The sequence below is a fragment of the Podarcis filfolensis genome (assembly GCF_964270895.1).
Source record: "Podarcis filfolensis genome assembly, chromosome: Z".
Taxonomy (NCBI): domain Eukaryota; kingdom Metazoa; phylum Chordata; class Lepidosauria; order Squamata; family Lacertidae; genus Podarcis; species Podarcis filfolensis.
In genome coordinates this window covers 15,807,121-15,815,801 of record NC_139617.1, presented here as the reverse complement: position 1 = coordinate 15,815,801, position 8,681 = coordinate 15,807,121, and positions in this window count along the sequence as shown.

Here is an 8,681-nt window from a genome sequence, read left to right as displayed (position 1 = left end):
TTGACCTTTACCCTGTCTGAAACACTGGAGGATCACCACTTTAATGCAATATTGAGCCTGATGGATCAATGGTATGACTTTATATAAGGCAGCTTCCTGTGTTACTGCAGCCTTGCCCAACCTGGTGCCCTCCAAATGTTTTGGATTACAGGCACGCATGCACGCACGCGCACACACACATTTACATATGTGCATTAAATATGTGTATGACCGTGCTGAACCCAGAAGTGACCCCAAAATGTCACAAAAAAGAGCAGAAGGGGATGGGGCAGATCGGGGTGTTTGCAGGCTTTTTCAATGGTGTTTCAAATACATGTGATTTCACTGATGCACACAGTGCCTCAGAATGTAAGCCCTGTGTAAATGGGGATTGTGTGTGCCTGCACAATTCCTATCAGCCCTAGGCAACATTGTCATGCCGGCTAGGGCTGGGGATGTAGTTTGCAGTTGTGTATCAGTTCAGTTGTCCAGTTTGCTGAAGAGGCAACTAATTAAGGCCCCTTGCAGTTCAAATATCATTATCTTCTGCTACTGCTATTTCGGTCTTGTCCATTGTCAAAAATTACATTATTGTTTTCATTTTTTTCTAACTATTGTCTGATTCTATCTCAGTTGCCTATCAAGGGGGCATCGTGCCTCAGGGTTACTGTCTGTCCAAGGAGATGGTTTCCCCACTCTACTCCACAATTAAATGAGGCTTTGGAAGTTGATTTTTCTCTCTCTCCACTATGTTGTGTTGAAATTGGAAACTGAACACAATTTAACTTCAGGTCTTCAGTTCTGTGTACTTGACTGAACAGGTAAACTGCTTGAAGTAGACCAACCAAAACTTGATAATGTTGGATCCACCACCACAGCAATGAACTTTTTATTGATTATTTTGCTTCCTTCCCCCTACCCCATATCTCAGCCAGTTTTTCAGTGTCCTGGTGAGATCCTTTTTGCCTGAGGCAACAGACTAGTAAAGAACAACATTTATAGTGAAGCAAATGAGTGAGCCATATATCTGTGTCACACTGGCAGACGTGCTGTATGAATGCCGTATGAAGGACTGCTGGATATTTTTTTAACGAATAAGATAAAAAGGGGTAGACAGGTTAAGTATCAAACAATGAATGTTAATGGCTACCATCATCGCCTCAACATCAGAAAAGTTAAAAGAAACACACATTTCAGTAATTCAGGTTGGACAGAGAGGCAAAGTAATTAAAATAACAATGAAGATGTTAAAAATAGTTGAACAAATCATCATTAACTTTGACCATGTATCAAGAATAATGTCATTATATTAGCTGCTGTTTCTTCTTTTTTAAAAAAAATAATAATTAATCCTCTGTCGGAAAAAGCCATAGAAACTCATAGCAAACAAGAATTCGAGAAGCATATTACCAAAAACATTAGTACCAACAATAAGAAATTCCTTAAATATATTAGCAGCAAGAGGTTGTCTAGGGAGGTGGTTGGACCCTTAGATGACAAGGGTGGCAAAGTTATGCTAAAGGATGATAAGGAGATTACAGAGAAGCTGAATGAATTATTTGCATCTGCCTTCACATTGGAAGATATATGGCAGATCCCAGTGCCTTAATTATCCTTTGCAAGAAGCAAGTCTAAGCAACTAGAGATGAAGTTCTAGGCCTGTCAGACAAAACAAAACCCAAGAAATTGCTTGGTCCTGATGGAATCCACCTGAGAGTTCTCAGAGAACTCAGAAATGAAACTGCTGAGCTTCTAACAAAAATTTGTAACTTCTCCCTCAGATCAGCCCCCATACCAGAGGACTGGAAAGTAGGCAATGTAACAACCATCTTGATAAAGGAATCAAGGGGAGAAATTGGAAATTACAGGTCAGGTATTTTAACATCTGTCTTGGAGCTCTCTGGGTGAAATAGGGTTCTCCCAGAGGAGGATTTAGAGGAGCACAAACGGTTTGGTCACATTGGGTATGGAGTCTCGGGGGCAACACAGGGGGTGCCACAACTATGATGTAGAATAGAAGGCGAGAGGCAGGAGGCACCAAATTTTGATGTTGCATAGGGCGTCTCTGAAGTTTGAGACCCCAGTGTCCACCACTAGTTCTAATAATTCTGAGCACCCTTATTGAAAGTGCATTTCCCTTGAGTCTGTTTAAAGAGGTATAATACTGCTTTAAATGCATGGTACAGATGGACAATGAACCATTATCAGAGTTCAAGGGCACAATCTAGACAGGCTAACTCTCAATAAAAGCAGGACTTGTGATGATGTAGTCCGGGGGAAAGTGGTATGGCCTAGGGTGAGAGTTGGCAGGAAGGAACACTGGACTTTAGCCTGTGAAGTTTTTCCAGGCATGCAGTGCAGCAAAAGCTTTATCCATTTAATTTCTATGTGCTTCATAGATGAGCAACAGAACCTTAATCTTGGCGCAGTAGTGAACAGGCAGTGCTGCTGTTTCAGCAAAGGTGCCACATGTCCATAGTTGGCTGCTCCAGTTAACATCCATGTCACTGCATTTTGCACAAGCTGCATCTTTTGGACCAACCTTATAAGAGCAGTCCTGCAAAGAGCACAGCAATCCAGCCATTAGGTTACCAAAGAAAGGATCACAATGGACAGGCTACCGGTGTCCAGAGACAGTCATAGCTGCCACACCAGCTGAAACTGGGAAAAGGCACTCCAAGCTACTGTGGCCACCTGGTCTTCCAATAATAGTGAAAAATGTAAGTGGACTCCCAGCCTTCTCCACAGCAGGCAACTTGCCAAATTTCCAGGCCTGAGAGCCACCGACACACAATGCCTATGTTTGCCAGGACTTGGTTTTAAATTATTGGCCCTCATCCATCCCACCACTGCATCCGGGCACTGGTCCAGGACTTGCATGACTGCACCTGATTCAGCTGTAACTGAATAATAGAGATGGGTGTCATCTGCATATTGATGACACCATGCCCAGACTCCATTTATATCTGTTGGTTAGTTTGTTGTGATTCCATGGAATGCTCACAAACATTCTAACTTCTGAGGGGGTAATAGGCTTCTGCCAAACAATGCCACTTCTGTGAGGAAAATGGAAATTCATGTTGACCTTAAGAATAAAACCTGTAAAAAGCAGGATGATATATGTGTTGTTTGTGGAAGTGCCCAGACAAAGAAACTTAGGAAATTAGTGTATCATAGGCCAGGAGCTGCACAGACAAAGCAGCAAAAGAAGTGGTTTGGGAAAACTAGTTCTTATATATACAAAACAATTTGGAAAGCCCCACTTCTGCTGTTTCTGCCAAGGGACAGTAATTAGGTCAAAACAGTTCATATAAAAGTGGAAATGAATATATTTTCTGCAGAAGGAAACATGGTTAGGTACAGCTAAAGAGGACAGGCGAAGAGAAGGTAAGCTTGTTCTGACATGTAAAATGGGGATGGATGCCTCTTCTACAGGAAATCATTTGAGTCATAACCCATTACCATCTGCAAAGTGCTTCCGGATCTTTGGGTGGAAGAAACTATAGATGGTCTAAAAATTTAATCACTCATTATTATTGCCCATTTATTGCTATTGCCTGTGCTCTGTTTCCCTTCCCCTGCATTAGCATGCAGAAGCATTTCTGATGGTCTGACTTCCTGACACAGACACTGCAGATGAAATTCGATCCATAAGCTATGAACAACGAGATGATTTGTTAAGGGAATCTCGCAGAATGAAGGATGTTGGGGCCAATTTGCATGACTTTCCCTTAAAACAGATGCACAGGAAAAATTAATCTCACGGAGATCTGGGGAACTTTCAAAAAGCAACCCAGAGGAACAACATTCACATCATGTCTTAAAAACTGCAAAGTTTTGCAACCTGAAGCCCTCCTCTTATTAGATTTTTATCTTTCCAGTGCCAGTGTAAAACACTGTACTAGCCAAAGCGCACAGATCATGCCTCTTCCTGCTGATCATTCCCTCTCACTGGCATCATCCTATCTCATGCTTTGCTGCTTGTTCAGCAACCCACTAGTGGTCTGCAGTATACGAACCCCATTCATCCTTTTAAACTCCCTTTAAAGCTAGAAGGAATTTGCAAAAGTAATTTTCTTCCATCATTGCAGAAGCGCAGGCACTCTTGATGACCCTGCCCACAATGTCTCGCTCTAAGGAAGGACCCCATTCTCAGAGAACAGAAAGGACCATGTGCACCACCACCACCACCACCAGGTAGGCAAGAGGGAATGGTTGAATGGGAGGGCAGAAGCATCAGTGGTGGGGGGAGTAGCACAGGCAGTGTTGGCTAGCCAATCAGCTAGCCAGTAAGTCATGGAAGGTGGCCAGCCCTGTCGGTGGCAAATGGAAAGATCCAGGGATGCGCAATGCTTTCACGCACACACCCCGTGAGTCACTGCCTAGCCACATAATTGTATCATTCCTAAAGTCTATCCTCAATGATCTGAATAAGTTGCACTCCTGAGTAAGCATTTGCAACCCAAAGAAGATATACCGTATTTTTCACTCTATAAGACGCACCAGACCACAAGACGCACCTAGTTTTTGGAGGAGGAAAACAAGAAAAAATATATTCTGAATCTCAGAAGCCAGAACAGCAAAAGGGATTGCTACGCAGTGAAAGCAACAATCACTCTTGCTCTTCTGGCCTCTGGGATAGCTGTGCAGCCTGCATTCGCTCCATAAGACGCACACACATTTCCCCTTACTTTTTAGGAGGGAAAAAGTGAGTCTTATAGAGCAAAAAATATGGTATTTAAGGCAGAGCTTCCCAAACTTTTCATGTTGGTGACACACTCTTTAGCCATGCATCATTTCACGACACAGTCATTCAATTTTACTAGCGAACCAGAGGTTAAACTAATGCCTCTCCGGCCCTGGGAGGAGTGTGAGAAGCCTATGCGTGACACACCTGCACACTGCAGCCACTAACATGTCGCGACACACAGTTTGGGAAGCTCTGGTTTATGTATGCAACTACAGCCGCAAGGATGCTACTTGCTCAGAAATGGAAAGAAGAGGAAGTACCAGTGAAGGAGGAATGGATAAGTAAGATGATAGACTATGCCAAAATGGCAAAGATGACTGTGAAAATTGTTTTAATTGTTTTTGTTCTGTGACTGTGCCCCCAAGTGTGTTTTATAAGCTGGTCTCCGACCGTAATAAATTATCTATCTATCTATCAATCCAGGGCCAAGTTGAAAAAAAGTTTATACAAGACTGGACTAAATTTATAGAATATCATAAGGTCCACTGTAAAGACATTAGCAGGATTGACATAGCATCTAAGAAGTAATGTGAATCAGGGTTATCAATGGACTTGTAACTGAATGGGAAACTAAAGATGTGTAAAGTAATAAAGGGGAGAAATTGGAAACCAGGGGTGGGGTGGGGTGAAGTCTAGAAGGGATGAATAAGTAAGTTATTTGGGTGTTAAATTTTTAAATTATTGAAAATATAAAAAAAAATAGGGGGGAAATGGAAAGCTCTGATTTAAGGTGTTGTTTTGGATTGGGATGGCTAGATCTGTTAGGAGTGAATCAGTTTTCCAGTCCTAAACACAGTTATCCACATTTCCACATTAGTTTGCAATTGTTTCAAAGAAAAGTACTCATAAAAATTATCAGTATTTTAGCGTTAAATAACAGCAGCAGCAGCAGCAGCACCACCACCACCAACAACAACAACACTAAAACCACAATAAATCCATAAACATTAAAACTTCTCTGAACAGGGCTGCCTTCAGATGCCTTCTAAAAGTTGTGTAGTTTTTTTATCTCCTTGACATCTGATGGGAGGTTGTTCCACAGGGAGGGTGGTACTGCCAAGAAGACCCTCTGCTTGGTTCCCTGTAACCTCACTTCTCACAGTGAGAGAACTGCCAGAAGCCCCTCAGAGTTGGATCTCAGTGTCCGGGTAGAATGATGGGGGTGGAGACGCTCCTTCAGGTGTACAGTGGTACCTCGGGTTAAGTACTTAATTTGTTCTGGAGGTCCGTACTTAACCTGAAACTGTTCTTAACCTGAAGCACCACTTTAGCTAATGGGGCCTCCTGCGGCCGCTGCACTGCCAGAGCCCGATTTCTGTTCTCATCCTGAAGCAAAGTTCTTAACCTGAAGCACTATTTCTGGCTTAGTGGAGTGTATAACCTGAAGCGTATGTAACCTGAGGTACCACTGTACAGGACTGAGTCTGTTTAGGGCTTAAAGGTCAGCATCAACACTTTGAATTGTGCTTAGAACCATACTGGGAGCCACTGTAGATCCTTTAGGACAGATGTCATATGGTCCCCAGTGGCCACTCCCAGTCACCAATCTAGATGCCACATTCTGAATTAGTTGTTGCTTCCGTATCACCTTCAAAGGTAGCCCCATGTAAAATGCATTAGAATGCATTGCAGTAGTCCAAGTGGGAGATAAGCAGAGCATACACCACTCTGGTGAGACAGTCTGCGGGCAGGTAGAGTCTCAGCCTGCATACCAGATGGAGCTGGTAGACAGCTGCCCTGGACACAGAATTAACCTGTGCTTCCATGGACAGCTGTGAGTCCAAAATAACCCCAAGGCTGTGCAGCTGGTCATTTAGTGGCACAGTTACCCCATTCAGGACCTGGGAGTCCCCCAACCTGCCTGCTCCCTGTGCCCAAGAAACAACACTTTTGTTTTTGTTGGGATTCAAGCACAATCTCTTAACCTCCATCCATCCTCCAACCGTGACAATCACACAGTTCGCTCACTGCCCTCCCTGGGTATCATTTGCATAGCCTACCTTTTCTCCATGGAGCTGAAAGTGGTATACATGGTTCTCTAAAGTGGTATACATGGTTCTCTTCCCCCACCCTTCATTTTATTCTCCCAACAACCTTGTAAGGTAGCTTTGGTCATCCAGTGAACTTTGTGGGTGAGTGGGAAATGGAACTCCGGTCTCCCAGGTCCCAGTCCAAGACTCTAACCACTACACAGTACTGACATATAAATGTGAAACAGCTTGTATTGGGACCTCAGTGGAATATCAACTAACCATTGCCAGAGAATTTTTTTGCACTCGATGGGACGGGTTCCTCCACCAATTGTATGTCATAGCTGACATTTTCTATGCACCTATTTTGCACATGTAAACAGACAACACTTCTGCATAAATTGAACATGCAACCACTCCTGACAGAATAAAAGAGTGTTTATTTCTGTTCTTGCTGAGAATTTTGTGCTCCTCTCTCTTTTCCAGTGTCTGTGTGTGTATATATATATATACATGTATACCAGCTGGTTATTATAGGCTTGGATCTGTTCATATTTGCTCTCTTCTCAACACCTGTGTAGTTTCTGCATCCTATTTTTGCACTGTAAGCTCCCTGCTTTAAAACTGCCAGGCTAAGCCTCCCTCTTGCATTGAGGAGAGCACACTACTTGTTCTTGTCATACATCTGTGCAATGAAAAGATATTGGCCAGGATAAGAAGAAGAAGAAAAATAGGCAGGTGCGAATCATTTTATTGGCCCATATTTTAAACCAGAGAGAGAAAGAAGTAAATCAAATTATATTAAATTACCCTTACATGCAACGTGAGTCACTTAACATATATCCTATAAAGAGGCTCTTGGTATGGACCTTTGAACATGTCATGTACAAGCTAATGATGAGAGATGGTGGTTGTACTTCTCACCAGATTGAGAACCCACCCGCAAAACTTGAATTCTGCTGTAAAACATTCATTATATACACTAATAGCGGTCTCAAGGGCTGTCAGTCTTTATATAGCCAAAATAGCATCATCCGCGCACAAGAGGGAGATACTAGCAGATCCAGGTAAAACTAAGCAGGGGCAGAATTGGTTCCAGGTTCCTGGGAACTCCTGGCACAGTGCTGCCAATGGACCCACACCCACCCTCAACACAGATGCAACATCCCCCCACCCCAGTGTAACCATGCAATATTTTTCTCTCTCTCTCTTCAGCTGCTGCCCCCACCAAGCTCATCTCCCATCTATGATGGTCGCTCGTCATCTTAATTTACCTAAAATGCAAAGCCTCAGTTTATAGATCTATCACTGCTACTTGCCCGGTAGGGGGCCAGTGGGGAGGGTGGTGAATTTCAGCACATCCTCCTGGGTTGCTATGGAACCCTCTGCGTCCCTGGGACCCTTCTCTAGTGCTTAGCTTGGCTGACTGCTGGCACATCCATTCCATCTATTCCAATTAGGGTGTTGGAATAACATGCTATTAAAATTTTGTTGCAGTAGCTGCCCTCCCTGCTCCCTGAGTCCTCATTACTCATTCGTTTTAAATTTTTCCTTTGACTTGAATGTTGTTCTTTGACAGTTAAGTATATAAGTCACTGATCACATTTCTTTTTGGCTGTTAATGGAGCTTTTCTATAAAAGATGCAACTCAGATCGGCTGCTTACGCTCTAAGTAAATGACAGCTCCTCTAATCAGATTACAAGTAAGAGGGGGAGAAACCCGTTGAGATTTTATTGGGTAACAAGCTGTTTGAGTTTTGATTCTACCAGGAATAGAAATTAACAGTGCTAATAAATGTTCCTGCTAAGTGACTGCATTCTCTGCAAATGGAATATAGAGGCAAAAACACCTTTTTAAAAACTAGATTTTTTTTCTGATTTGCAGAATTTAGTTCAATTATGTAGTTTCCTTTTGTGTGCCAGCACTCTGGGTTCAACTTTGTAAAGCAGATGAGTCACAGAGAACTGAGAGTTTTGTGAGC